This window comes from Bubalus kerabau, chromosome 6 (genome assembly GCF_029407905.1).
Source record: "Bubalus kerabau isolate K-KA32 ecotype Philippines breed swamp buffalo chromosome 6, PCC_UOA_SB_1v2, whole genome shotgun sequence".
Taxonomy (NCBI): domain Eukaryota; kingdom Metazoa; phylum Chordata; class Mammalia; order Artiodactyla; family Bovidae; genus Bubalus; species Bubalus kerabau.
The window spans coordinates 99,558,999-99,574,623 of record NC_073629.1 but is presented as its reverse complement, the minus strand read 5'-3'; positions in this window follow the sequence as shown (position 1 = coordinate 99,574,623).

Genomic DNA, 15,625 nt, shown 5'->3' with positions numbered 1-15,625 from the left:
TCGAGAAGGCAAACGAGCATAATTGTATATACAACGATGAAAACGTAGAAGGGCCTCGGAGAATCCAAATCTATACACCGAACAGCACAAGCACCATCACACACAACCTGTCGCCTAGAAGACCACACTCAGAAGAAGTCAACACCGTCCATAGCTCACACACGCACTCTCAACAATTCCACTGCATGCCCACAACCACCAAGAAGAAACGAAAACCAACCACCGCCTCGCGCATTTCTGTATATTGCGTAAGAAAAAAGGGAAGGAAGGAAGAGAGTCTCCGAGACGGGAGGGGCGGCGACGGCGGCGGCGAGCGCAAGGGCGTCCCTGGAAAATGCCCCCCCATCGAAAGAAACCGAAGGAAAAGGAGCGAAACCTTGTTTTTTCGAGCGGGCAAAAAGAGGGAAGAAATTGACGGGGAATTCCGTGAGAGGCTGCAGGTTGCCTTCCCCTAGAAAAAGGCCAGAATGCTCACGTTTTGCCGCTACTGGGGGACGCGTGTGGCCATTTTGAGGCCTGGTCCTTAGTGCCGAGCCCTCCCCTCCCCCCGGCCCCGTCCCCGTCCCCGTTCCCCCGCCCGCCCGCGCCGCGCCGCGCCGCGCCCGGCTCCTCCACAGCCGCGCTCTAATCCCGCTCACGTTCTAGGCCTCGTTAGCATGGGCCGAGGCGCGCGGGGGCCGTGTGCGCCGCGGAGATAAGGCACTGCCGCGGGTCCGCTCGCCCCCGATAAGCGCCTCGGCCATTATGGGCCAAATGATTCATTTTAATTTGGCAATTTCACCGGAGGGGAGTGGGGACTGGTTGCACGGCTTTGGGACCGACCCCCGGAATGCGCCACAGAGAGAGCTGAGCGCTCTGTGTAGGACCCGGCTGGTGCAGCCTCATTACAGATCCCGAGGCCTCCCGGGATCCTCCGGCTCCCCACAACCTCAGTCCCTCCTCCTTCCAGACACATTTCTTCAACGACTCGCATCCCAGCCAGACCACAGCACCCAAACGGTCACATCTAACCCTTCCTTCCCTGACATTCATTCATTCTAGTGTCCTAGATACCCGAATTTCAAGGGACAGTTCCTCTTAGCCCAGAAAGCTCCCCAGCTCCCACCCCTCCCACTCCCATCCCCCCTCAACCTTGTCTCTTTTCTGCTCTAAAATGGAGCCTGCTTGCCTGAATGTCTGGACTGAGGTCTCCAACGGGCTCTAGGGAGGAGGAACTGGTGTCAACGAAGAGTTTAAAATATCCATTCTACTGAGTTTCAGGCTGAGCCCAGAGCTCGGGAACATTTAACATTTTAATCTCACTACTGAAGCACTGTGGGCTTCCCTGGTAGTTCAGTTGGTAAAGAATCTGACTGCAATGCAGGAGACCCAGGTTCAATCCCTGGGTCCGGAGGATCCCCTGGAGCACTAAATGGCAACCCACTCCGGTATTCTTGCCTGGAGAATTCCTGGAGAATTCCTTGGACAGAGGAGCCTAGCGGACTGCAGTCCGTGGGGTGGCAAAGAGTCAGACAGGACTGAGCGACTAACGAACACGGAAGCACTGCACAAATACTAACTTATTTAGTTCTCACAAACAATTCTAAGAGGTTGATGCGATGATCACCTAACAGATAGGGAAACTGAAGCACAGAGAGTAAAAGTAATTTCCCCAGTGTTACAGATTTATTGAGTGGTGAAACCTGAGTTTGAAGCAAATTTGGCATCGGAGTCCTCCAGAGCCCATCCAGAGCCTAGGCTTGGAGGACGGATCTGGGCTCAACTCATTGCAGGAACCCAAATCCGTACTGTGGCCTAGAAATCTGGGTTCTGTGAGAGGGTAGGCAGTGAAAAATCTGGCTTAAAACTCAACATTCAAAGAAACGAAGATGATGGCATCTAGTCCGATCACTTCATGGCAAATGGGGAAAGAATGGAAACAGTGACATGTTTTATTTTCTTGGGCTCCAAAATCACTGTGGATGGTGGCTGTAGCCATGAAATTAAACGACCCTTGCTCCTTGGAAGAAAAGCTGTGACAAACCTAGACAGCATGTTAAAAAGCAGAGACATTACTTTGCTGACAAAGGTCCGTATAGTCAAAGCTATGATTTTTCGGTAGTCATGTACGGATGAGAGTTGGACCATAAAGAAAGCTGAGTGCCGAAGAATTGATGCTTTTGAACTGTGGTGTTGGAGAAGACTCTTGAGAGTCCCTTGGACTGCAAGATCAAACCAGTCAATCTTAAAGGAAATCAACCTTGAAAATTCATTGGAAGGACTGAGGCTAAAGCTGAACCGCCTATCCTTTGGCCACCTGATGGGAAGAACTGACTCATTAGAAAATACCCTGATTCTGGGAAAGATTGAAAGCAAGAGGAGACAGGGACAACAAAGGATGAGATGGTTGGATGGCATCACTGACATCCAGCTTGCTCAAGCTCTGTGAGATGGTGAAGAACAGGAAAGCCTGGCATGCTGCAGTCCATGGATTCGCAAAGAGTCAGACATAACTGAGTGACTGAACAACCACAAGGCAGTGGGCTCAGCCTATGGAAGGTATATGGATTCATTGTTTTACTGTGGAAGCTCAAATACTACAACTCATGTAGATCTGAACCTCAGCTTTCTTGTCTGTAAAATGGGAGGATAACAACCCCAGAGAACCGTTATGAGGATTACATAAGATGATCTTTAAAAGGTGGTGAGGGCAATAATTTATGGAACCTTGCCCAGGCTGACATCCTACGCACTTGCACATAGGAGTTCTGGTTATCATTATAGAGAAGGAAATTAGGTCATGAGGAGATACGACTTTATCAAAGCTTTCAGTGACCTAGAGGAAAAGCCAAGACCCAAACTCAGTTATCCAGTTCCCAGTCCTCAACTCTACCCACCAGGCCAGGCTTCTTTGTCCTTCTAGCATCTTGGTTTTGAGCTCCTTTTGGAACCTGAGAATTCACAGAACAAGTCCCATTCAAAGACTGAGTCCAGAGTGTGTCCAAAGCTTGAGTCCAGCTCCTCCTTGGCTATCAGGTAACTCTCTGTGAAGATACAGTTAATTCAGTGCAGCCTGTTCCCTCTGTTCCTCTTGTGCTCTCTGGTGGAAGTCAGGATACCATGTGGACATGGGTAACTTTACAGAATCCTATGGAAGAGAGGCTACCCATGTCCTGGGGAAAACTCTAATTCCTGGACTTGCCACAAGGCCTCTTCTGGCCCAGCCACACCAACTGCTGGGCAAGGGACTCAGGGGAGAGGTCTCTGTGGTTCACTCAGCCCCATCTCCCCAGGGCTCTACCCCCGCTTCACCCATTGTTAGTTACCAAATTCTACCCCCTTTATTCTTCTTCTCCTTCTTTTAAATATTTATTTACTTGACTATACTAGGTATTAGTTGTGGCATTGCAAGATCTAGTTCCCTGACCAGGGACTGAACCCGGGGCTCCCTGCTTTGGGAGCAAGGAGTCTTAGCCACTGGACCACCAGGGAAGTCCCTGCCCTTTTCTTCTTGAAGCCTCTCTGCAATGGGGGTGGGCTATCATCTCTCCCTTCTCTGGTTCCTGTTGCCTTTGCTTGGCTGCATCACTAAATAGAAAGGGTGGGATTCAAGTAATTCTGAATTTAAAGCCCAGCGCTACCACCCATGGGCTGTGGCACCATTGGGCAAATCATTTCACATCTCTGAGCAACTGCAAAAAGGGAGAGCCCAGCCAGGGAATGCTTTCTGAGAATTGATGCCTGGACTGAGATGGGAGAGTGGGCTGAGGGGTAGCTTAGAGGACTGAGCATTGAGAGCCTTCCAGGTAAACCAAGGGCTGGAGGAGAAGAACTTGAGGTTCATAAAAGGAACAGAAAACAGTCCAGTAATGGCTGGAGCAAGGCTGTGGACAATTCAAATAATTGAGGAGGGGACCATTTTGTTTATTTGGTTGGGTGTGGGATCGTAATGTCCTATACAGGATCAGATTTGCATTTCTAGAAAGCTGTTTGGCTGCAAGGTGGAGAAAGGGTGTGCAGGGGTGGGAAGGATGTGGGGAGGTCAGTTCTGAAAACAATGCAGTGATCAAAGGAAGGGGGATTGGAGAGGGGACTAGGGTGTTGCCAGGAAAATGGCAAGAGGCAGATGTAGATGACATGTATTTAGAACACAAATCAGGTCTGTAAGAATTGGGTTGGCAGGGTGAGGAGCAAGGAGAGATCCAGGAGCTCTCTGAGTTTCTGGCTGTATTTGCCTCGATGGGTGTGTTATTCCTGGTGATGGAGGTTTGGAAGCCAAAGGGAACGGGAAGGGATTCTGCATTTGGTTTTAAATGTTTCCAGTTTAGGTGTCTTGGAGGAACCGCCAGGCTGTTGGATTATTTTACAGGGCATTATATGACCCCGTCTGGCACCCCAAGGGCTGTGAGCAAGGAACAGGAACAGGTACGGCTTTTGTCAGCTCTGCTGCGCGGAGAGAGAGACGCGTGGTGAGGTGACGTTTCCCCATCCCCCTCTATTCGCGAAGCTCCAGATTCTGACCGTCTGGCAGCCATCGCGACCCGGCCCCCAGCCCCTCGCCTGGGGCTGGGGGCTCGTGACGTCTACACTCTCCCCCTTTCCCGGTTTCCGACGGTCGATGGAAAAGCGGAAACGGCGCGCTGAACGGAGCGCCGCCCGAAATAGCATCTGGTGCCTGTCGGTCAGCGCACTGTCCGAGTGTCCGGGAGCGAGTGACGCGGCCCCGCCAGGAAATGCCACCCCTCCTCCGCCCGCCCCAAGCAGGGGCCTCGCGCGGGCGGGCAGGAAACCCGGAGCTCCTGGGCAGGGGATGTCGAGGTGGAGGGGACGTAAGGACCCAGACTTGTGCGTCTGGAGTCTGGTCCTGAGAAAAGGAGTGAACAGCGAGCCCGGCCTTTGGGCCTCAGGGCCTCGTCGTCGCCACTCACTGACCTGTCCCCCACCCCCACCAAAGGCCGGGTTCTCCAAACTTGAGGCTTTAAATTTGTTGGAAGTGTTTTTGCCTATCCCTGTCTCTGGGTACAAGAGGCAGTCTCTGAGCTTTCTCCCCAGAGCTCGTTCCTTGGAGGGATGTGGTGTGTGTGTGTGTGCGCGCACTGTGGTAAGCAGCCAGTTTATTTTCAATAATGTACATGGTGGTACTATGTGTCAGGTGCTGGCCTTAGCACTTCAGAACTATTAATTCAGTTGATCCTTAAAACAGCCCAGTGAGGTAGGGCCTACCAGGACCTCCATTATTGTAGGTAGCCAACTGAGGCCCAGAGAGGTTTGAGCAACTTGCAGAAAACACCCATCTGCCAAGTGGTGGAGCCAGATTTCACACTTAGGACCATCTGCCTTCAGGCTCTGCTGCTTCCAAGGGCAGCAGAGCAAGTTCAAGAGGAAGGCAGTCTTGAGTTCCTGCCCTGCTCCCTCACTGGTCAGCTGTATGTTTCTAGGTAAATTACCTACTCTCTGAGTTTCACTTTTTCACTTCTTATGTGGAATGGAGATGATAATTGTCTATACATCATCATACTGTTCTTCAGTTCAGTTCAATTCAGTTGGTCAGTCGTGTCTAACTCTTTGCCTCCCCATGGACTGCAGCACGCCAGGCCTCCCTGTCCATCACCAACTCCCGGAGTTTACCCAAACTCATGTCCATTGAGTCGGTGATGACATCCAACCATCTCATCCCCTGTTGTCCCCTTCTCCTCCTGCCTTCAATCTTTCCCAGCATCAGGGTCTTTTCCAATGAGTCAGTTCTTCACACTGTTCTTAGGGTTTTACTTTTAACAGTGAAAAATCCAATTTGAGATGTCATTGCTTTCCTCTTTCACTTCCATATGACTATTGTCTCTATTTTGGTCCCCATTCCTTGCCTTGGATGAACCCTGGCCTCTGCCCCCCAGTAAGCACATCTGAGCCCAGAATTCCAAGCTTGAGATGTGGGGAGAGTCATCTCTGTGCTTCCAAACCCAGTGCTGCCATAGAATACAAATGGAAAAGACCTCATTCATTCAGTAGTTCTCAAAGTGGACCATCACCACAACCTGGGAACTTGTTAGAAGAGCAAATTCTCAGGCCTACCCTCATGCCTACTAAAGCAGAAACTCTGAGAGTGAGGCCCAGAAATCCGTGTTCTAACAGAATGTCCAGGTGATTTCTGATGAGCACCAAAATATGAGGACCCTTGCTCTGGTTTATAAGCTTCGTCTATCTCAAAGGCCGATGTGAAAGAACTGAATGTATTAAGAGAGCGCTGTGTTTCCTGATGTTTTGAAGCCATTTCCCTTTCCCTGAACCCATGCTTCTTATGGGAGCAACCAGAAGACCAGAAGTGCTCCTCAGAATTATAGAGCTGATAGTGCCTGAATGGTTTCTGTCCTCACGAGGAGAGAATCCCACAGAGCTCTGTGCAGTGATTTTGCTCCCAGAACTGTCAGAAAAGGACAGAACAAGTGTGCGGCCACCAGCTCTCTGACCAGCAAACAGTTGTTGTTGGTCACCCAGACAGGGCCCCGGCCTTCGTCTAACATAAATACTTATGGGTGGGACCCTTGGACAGATGAGAAGGACTTTAAGTGTTGAGCACCTGCTGTGTGTGCCTGTACAGTTCCTTGCTTCTGCTTCCCTTCTACTACTTAATCCTCCACAATAACCCTGGTGGGCTGCTAGTGTGACCCCAACTTTAGAGATGGGAAAAACAGGCTCATCTTATCCAAGGTGATTCAGCTAGTCATTTCAGCTTGGGTCCCATGTCAGCTTGGACCCAACATCCTTTCCATTCCTGCTGACTATAAGGAAATATTTGCTACATTGGGAGAACTACTTCAAAATCTTGTGATATGTCCTAGTTTAAATCCTTTGTGACACTAAAGAAGATAAACAAATAGCCAAAAATGTCATGGAAAGACGCTCAGGGCCAGCATATGAGGCACTGGTACCTATCCGGGGACACAAGAGAAACTAAATTGATGGTGTTTAGGAAGTGGCAGACACATCTGTCAGGAAGTAGGGTCATTTCCTCTGACCCTCAGTTTCTCCATCTGTAATGGGAATGTAATGGGGTGAGGAAACCACAGAATTCCTCTCTCCATTTATCTCATCATTTCTCTCACTCTGCCTCTCATCCCTGCCACCTCTGTCTCAAGCTTGTTCTCTCTCTGTCCCTGTCTCTGTCCCTGGGGCTGCTCTTTTTTTTTTCTGCCCCTGATCCTTACTCCCCTATCACTTCATGGCAAACAGACGGGGAAACAGTGGAAACGGTGGCTGACTATTTTTCTGGGCTCCAAAATCACTGCAGATGGTGACTGCAGCCGTGAAATTAAAAGATGCTTACTTGTTGGAAGGAAAGTTATGACCAACCTAGACAGCATATTAAAAAGCAGAGACATTACTTTGTCAATAAAGGTCCATCTAGTCAAGACTATGGTTTTTCCAGTGGTCATGTATGGATGTGAGAGTTGGACTGTAAAGAAAGCTGAGCACCAAAGAATTGATGCTTTTGAACTGTGGTGTTGGAGAAGACTCTTGAGAGTCCCTTGGACTGCAAGGAGATCCAACCAGTCCATCCTAAAGGAGATCGGTCCTGGGTGTTCATTGGAAGGACTGATGTTGAAGCTGAAACTCCCATATTTTGGCCACCTGATGCGAAGAGCTGACTCCTTTGAAAAGACCCTGATGCTGGGAAAGATTGAGGGCAGGAGGAGAAGGGGATGACAGAGGATGAGATGGTTGGATGGCATCACTGACACAATGGACATGGGTTTGGGTGGACTCCGGGAGTTGGTGATGGACAGGGAGGCCTGGCGTGCTGTGGTTCGTGCGGTCGCAAAGAGTAGGACACAACTGAGTGGCTGAGCTGAACTGATCCTTACTCTCTGTCTCTGTGCTTCTCATCTTTGCCTCCTTCCTCTTTTTCAGTCTGTGCTCCAGCTCCCGATGAGAACTCCAGTTTCCCACAGGTACCTATACCAGCAGAGCATCCTGGGTCCCTTGTCATGTTTCTAACAAGTCAGCCCTGACAGTTATAAGCAGGTCTGTGAGCTCTCCAGGGCCAGGGTGATGGGGTGATGGGAAGGAGGATAGAAAGTGAAACGGAAAGTTTGAAAAGCCACCATTTAAAGACACACATGGTCCTACTAGACTCTGTCACCAGCTCGTGAGTCACCAGGAAACACCATGGCAGGAGCCCTCTGTCCACATGGCCTGGGTCCTGTATGTCAGCTCAGAATGCCTCCCACACAAGGACAGAGCCTGATGGTGTGGTTAATTATGTGACTGATTGTTAGACCACCCTAAGCTAGACTTACTCCTCTGCTCCTCAGTAGGTGTTACTACGAAAGTTACATTACTTTTCTGTAACTCAGTTTCCTCATCTCTAAAGTGGAGGCAAAAATAACACATGATTCACAGGATTGTTGGAAAGATTATGAGATGTATATAAAAAGCTTTGCAAAGAGCTTACCACCATTTAATAAATAGAAGCTATTATTTTTTATGAGGAGTCTCTAGTCCACATCAGCCCTGTATTCATGCCTAGAGATCTTAAGATAGAGGCAAAGAATTACAGTGCAATTTAATTGGTGCACTGCTAGGGTGGGGTGTGCAAAGTGTGCTGGGAACAGACTGTGTGTGTGTGTGTTTATTCAGCCTGGAAGGATCAAACTAGACCTCAGAGAACTGGTGTCTCCGAGGAACTGGACAGGTGACAGGGAAGAGAAACATCAAGTACAAAGGCCCGGTGTTGGGAAGTGAACGGCACAGATGGGGACATCAAGCCTCTCGGTGTGACTGTGGCTCCATGGTAGATGTGGCAAGAATGGAGGGCTCTATCACATGCCATTCAGCTCCATTAATTCATTTTATTCCGCATTTGCTGCACATCTAGTTTGTGCCAAGCAATGTCTTAGGTATACTAATACTTTGACCACCTGTTGTAAAGAACTGACTCATTGGAAAAGACCCTGATGCTGGGAAAGATTGAAGGCAGGAGGAGAAGGGGACGACAGACGATGAGATAGTTGGATGGCATCATCAATTAGATGGACAGGAGTTTGAGCAAGCTCCGGGAGTTGGTGATGGACAGGGAAGCCTGGTGTGCTACAGTCCATGGGGTCGCAAAGAGTCAGACACGACTGAGCAACTAAACTGAATGTCTTCGGTGTCTGGGTGACAAAAAGACATGCTCCCCTTTCTTGGACAGCAAGTCCCTGTACTAGGTTAAGAAACCTGGGTTCTTTCTCATTCTGTTATTAAAAGCTATGGTGGTAGAGCAAGTACCTTCCTCGTCTGGAACTCAGTTTTCTCATCTGCACAGTGGGCATAGCCTCTGCTCGTTTGTCCATCTTAAGTAAACACTTGTGGAGCAGTAGTCCTAGGCCCTGTGCTGGCTGCCGGGGATGGGAGAGGAGGCATACCCCACTTGGGCTACCCTCAAGGAGCCAAGGCTCACTCTTCAGAGAACAGAGAGGCGTTGAATGAAATCACACCCATGATCGAGGGCCTTTGGCGGCATACAGCTGGGTGCTTTGCTTCTCCTGGGTTTGTCCCTCCGCTGTCTTTTTTCCCAGGACTGTGCCCTGGGGCCCTGCTGCACGGAGTGGCAGGGGGAGAGGAGACGTGGGTAAATTTACTTGGTGGGTAAAAACACCAAGTAAATTTCCCCGAGGGAGACAGGGAGAGCCAGGGACCCTGGTTGGCCTGGGATTTCCAGCAGAGCAGGGGTTCCTGCCTCAGCTCTTTCTCCTATGGTCCTTAAACATCCCTTCATTGTGGTTCCGACCACACATGTCTGCGTTTCTGTGTTCCCTACTGAGGCCCCCAAAGACAGGGACCTTGTCTGGCTTGTCCATGTCCCAGCTTATCATGGAGACAGAGCAGGAGGCACACAAATGTATGCTGAAGAAACAAGAGCAACAGAGATGGAGCTGGAGAAAGAAATTGAAGGAGGGGGCAATGAGCTTAGAGCAAGGAGAACTGACCAGCCCTCCTGGTTCTAGAAACCAGCGCCAGAAAACGTGCAAGTGAGTCCTATACGGCCCTTGTAGGAGAGAGAAATTGTTCCGTGATCACACAAGCTGTGGCTCGCAGCCCCTTTCCTGGGTGGCCCAGGGAATGCTGGCCTTGCTGAGGGTGGGCTGCTGGACTCGCCCTGGCTTCAAGGTACTGTCCATGCTGGGGAAGGGGAGGGGAGGGGAGAGTCACAGCACACCCAACCCCTGGGCTGATTCTGGGGGTTTGGAGCAAGCCACTTATCGGGAGTGACTCAGCTGTGGTCCATGTACCTGATCCCCTCCCAGCCAGCATCCATCAGCTAGTATCACCATATCAAGGTAGGAACTAGAGCTTTAGGGAAAGGAAACACAGGCTTCCTGCAATCAACCCTCTGCTCTTAGGGAGAAGGAGGAGAAAAAGGAGAGAAGGCAACATGTGCTCTGAAGCCAGACAGGCCCGAGTTTAAACCCTGGCTTCACCTGTGTGCCCTCAGCCACAGCACTTTAGCACCAAGTCTAGTCCCACATAATGCTTGGGTGAAGAGCGATTGTCAGGGTTCGAATCCTGGTTCTTCACATTGGCCGTGTGACCTTGGGGGAAATTACTTAACCTCCCTGTTCTCATTTCCCACTCCCTAAAACGGGGGATACTAGGAGTATCTACCTCACACTGTTGTTGTTGTTGTGAGGAAGAAGTAAGCTAACAATGTGAAAGGGCTTAGAACATAGCAGATGTAGTCAGTAAATGTTAACTATTGTTCTTCAGTCTCTGAGTCATTATGGTGATTAGATGAGAAAACAAATATAATTGTGCTTTCGTCTGTGACCTGAAGGATCGCGGCCAGGCAGCAGGCGAACTGTACTGACTCTGCAACAGGCAGTTTCTGATTTTCAGAAAGATCTCTAAGGATAATCCTGTCATCCTTTCCCCCTTCCCACAGCCCTGAATCAGGATCTTGTCACTCGTGGCAGTCTTTTCCTCTGCTTTGGTCCCAGTTTTCTGTGATCCCAAGTACCTCTGTGAGTGTTTGCGTGTGAAGCTGCAGCCTTGGCCGCTGTTACCTTGCAGGGCTGGGTGAGGCCTGACAAGACTCTGAGTAGGACGAAGATAAATGTTTGATGAGTGTGATGCGGCACGCACAGAGGCATGTTTACCATGGTGGGGTCTGCCAGAACTTTCTCTTTTTTTCCTTTTGTTTCCAGTAGTCCAGCACAAGGCCCCAGACAGAGCGGGGATATTCAGCAGACCTTCTGGATAAGGCTAGCATACATGGTCCTGGCCCTTAAGAACCTCCCAGCCCTGGGTACTCACAACCAGCGTTCAAGCTGGCTGTCATCATTTGCAAGAGGACAAAAGGAAGACTAGAGAAAGGGGAATGGGAAGTCAAAAGGGGGAAAACACTCACTTTCCTGCAGGGTGGGGAGGAGTTGTGGGGCAGGGGTGCCTCTAAGCTGCGTTTTGAGTTCATAGGGCTTTAAGCTCCTGGAGGGTGTAGCGGCAAAGGGAGCAGTTGGAGTGTGTGTGTTTGTGCACGTGCCCATGCGCACACAGAGCCTTTTCCTTCCTTTATGGTATAAAGGGTAATGGGGCGGGGGAGGGGAGGCTAGGTTTGATTGTCTGGCACCTGATTTACTGACTCAACTACCATGGCATATGATGTGAACTCAGGCCGGAGTCCCGTGTTCCAGCCCAAGCGCTGTGCTTCCTAAGCTGTGTGAACTCGAGCGAGTCCCTTTTCTTGGAGTCCCTGTGTCCTCATTTGTACAGTGAGGACCAAGTGATTTCTGAGGGCCCCAGCAGCTCTGAAAACCTGACATTGCCATTTCCATTGTGTTTTTAATTAGTTCCTCCTGTCCTCCTGGTCCCAGACCTCCCGTGAAGAGGCAGGACACAGGGCTCTTCCCCAAATCCATCCTTTTCCTGGAGCTCAGCCTCTTACCAGGAGGTGGGAAAGCAGGATTTCCTGTGAGGATGTTTTTTGTGATCCAAACAGTTCCGGTTTGGGGAGCAGAGAGGAGACAGGGAACATCTCCCAGGCTTCCAAACCCTTAAACCCCTTTCCCTGGGTTTGATGTTTTCACACTGGAATTTGAGCTCCTTAAAGGCAAGGAATGTGTTAATTCAGAACTGGAGGAAGACACATTAGTACCTCTTCAAACAGATATTATTACTCGACATTTTGTTGGTGAAAACAGAATTCTTTTTCTTTTTAAATTGTTAAATAGTAGGTATTATTAATAGTAAGGAAATCTCTTCCTCATCGACGATTGTAGAAACCCTTTGAAATACTTCAAGGCCTGGTTCTAACACTCTGTCTTTCCCTCCTTTCCCTCCTCTGGACTTCTATTTCTTTTTCTGCATCAACGCTTATAATCACAGCATGTTAGAGATACACAGCTAACCCCTTCACCTCAATAATTCTCGGAAACTAAAGCCTAGTGATGTGAGGTGACTTGCCCATGTCATGGAATTTGGAGCAGAGGGACAAGAGGAACCCAATTGTTGCTGACTTCTAACTCAGTGTTCTTTTTACACGTATATTTTTTTCCTTTCCTATCTTGGGTTTCCTGCCTCAGCCCCCTCTTCCAATGCCATACCTATTCAGATCTCCATGCTTTCCAACAAGCTGTTCCCTCTTTCAAAAACAGCACATCTTCCCCTTCTCTTCCATACTGCTCCTGCAAGATTCTGGAAAAACCTGGAGCATTCTCAAGATAACCATCCCCCCAGCTTCTCTTAATATATCCTCACACATCATATAGTTTTATTATAAACTCTACGTCTCTGTATGGCTAATGGTTGCATGTGTCTCCCCATTAGATCAAGATCTTACAGGACAAGCTGTCTTGTTCATCACATTAGACTTGGCATCCAGCTCAGAGCCCAGCAGAATCAACATTAAACACCTGCTGAATGATGAGGGGTAAAAGAAGTGCAGGTGGGGAGAGGAAGAACAGACGGAAAGGCTGATGCTGGACTGGATGCTATGGAAGGACCAGGTTAACTCTCAAGGTGTGATCTTGGCCCAGTTATACCTCATTTGTGTTTTGTCTCATCATGTGTACAAAGAGGTAAATGATGTCTGCCACACATACTCCCGTTGGGTTTTGGTTGTGAAGATTATATGAGGAAATGTGTGGGAAAGCACTTTGAAGAGTGTGAAGCAGTCTGCAAACCTAAGACATTACCATTAAATTTATTTTGCAAGCATAAAGGTCTCTCAGTTAAACTAGGTTCTGCTCACAAGAGTAACGTCTAGAAAACAAGGGCACAGAAAAGTCTTGCTCCTCTAACTTCCTGGGGCCCTGATAGTAGTACCATGATGTAAAATCATCGAACTCCTTATAACATTAACAGTGCTGGGGTTGCCTACTTCAGGACTTTGTCTATAAAAGCAGTGGTTTCTGGTCTTGGCTAAAGGGCAGGGGGACTTGTGGGGGTGGGGGGTGGGAAAATAAGGCCAGTAGCTTGGAGGTCAGCACATATCTGAAATAGCACTGGCTGTAGTATTCAAAAGCATTCATTCAGTTCAAGATCTGGGTCTTGTAGGAAGCTCTTCCTGAAGTCCTCAGGCCTCAGATAAGTTGCATTTCTCAGTGGCTTAGTAGGAGTTTGAGCTTGAATCTGATTACAGTTTACTTGTGTAATTTACTTCCCTAAGGTCAGTCCCTCAACTATTGAGGGTTACCAGCTGGGGTCAGCCAGAAGGCTTAAATGCACTAAGGTGTGAAGTGCTCTGCACAGTGCCCTGTGAGCACATGGTTAAGTCTTAAAAGATGGAAGCTATCGCGATCGCTCCGCTGTGTCTCCTCACCATCTGGGTCACTGGTTATGGCATTTCATCATACGCTATCTCATACTGTTGTGCCACTGTTTCCAGTGTGTATCTGTTTTCTTTGAAGCCTTTACAGCTGACAAAGGCAAGGCTTATGTCTCATATGTCTACATCCACTTCTGTGGAGCTTATTTAGCACGGGCAGGGCAGGTAGAGGACAAGAGAGCATAAAGCATAGAGGGGGCTCAGAGGTTGAGTGAAGGGACATTGGATGAAGGGGGTGGAGGTGCCAATCAGCTAGGACCTAGACTAATATGTTCCTTTCCCAGGTAATAGAAACTCCATTGTTGCCTTATTCCATTTGACGTAACACCCATATATCTATACACAGTGTTGTGTGGGACTGAATCAAAGAAATTCAGACAAATGTCACTTGAGAGGCAATCATCTCGTCCTTAATCCAATTTTTCCAGTACTGATACTTCTTCCAAAGATGCCAAAAAGCTATCATAGATACTAACTTGTCAAATAGCTTGCGAAGTGAAACAGCTTTGTAGAGAACTTCTAGAGAGGCTTCAGTAATGGTCCCTCTTCTCTAGATGTGTTTTTAGTTTTTATTGTTGTTTAGTCGCTAAGTCATGTCCAACTCTTTTTGCAACCCATGGACTGTAACCCACCAGACTCCTCTATCCATGGGATTTCCCAGTCAAGAATACTGGAGTGGGTTGCCATTTCCTTCTCCAGGGGATCTTCCCAACCCAGGGATAGAAGTCGCATCTCCTGCACTGGTAAGCAATTCTTTACCACTGAGCTACCTGGGAAGCCCATTTAGTTAGTATTTTGAATTAATCTTCAGTCTAAATTCAATCTCCAAAACTGCTAAAGTGTCTTATCAGAAATCTTAAATTAAATGTGGTAACAGAAGTGATGGAATTAGATTTTGCCTAAAAAGTCTCAGCTTCAGGACTTCCCTGCTGGTGCAATGGTTAGGAATCCACTTGCCAATGCAGGGACACAGATTTGATCCCTGGTCCAGAAAGATTCTACATGCCGTGGAGCAACTAAACCCACGTGCCACAACTACGGAGCCTGAGCTCTAGAGCCCGTGAGCTGCAACTACTGAAGCCGGCCTGGAAGCCAACAGCCTGTGCTGCAAAACAAGAGACACCACCTCAACAAGAAGCTCGAGCACCGCAATGAAGAGTAGACCCCGCTCACTGCGACTAGAGAAAGCCCACACAAATCAGTGAAACCTGGTTCCGCCAAAAATAAATTATTTTAAAAATAAAGTCTCAGCTTCAGTTTTCATTGTTCGGATAGTTTCTTGTTTCATGTGACAATTACAGGATTCCCAGTGATAATGGTAGAGTTAATGAGGCTGTCAGTGAATTAGCATTCTCTCAGATTTTAAAAAATAATACGCAATATAAATTGTACTTACACTCACTTCTTGGGTGAAACACTGATGGCTAAAATGAAACAGAATGCACTTGAAGTGGCGATCACAATTCCATTACTTAAAATTTTACTCTAGTGAAACCTATATATGAAAATATTTATTAAAATAACCGAAGTCCCAAATGATGACAAAACACTGAGAATCACGTGACATTTCTACATCTGAATTTTAACCTCAAAGAGCCATGCAACAGGAAAATGTGCTCTAACGGGTCCCTGGCTCCTGCTGAGAACAGCAGACAGCTGTCATGCTACCACACTTTTGCTGGCTAGCTAAACTGGTTCATCAGATTATCATCTCAGAGGGCCCAAGCTGGGTATTAGAGACCGAAAGTCCGTTTCTTTGCAGTTAACATCTCAAATTTTTATACAAGGCTATGATGTCTTAATTTAACTTTAGCAGAAGAATTTTCTCACTCAAGTGAATGAGGACAT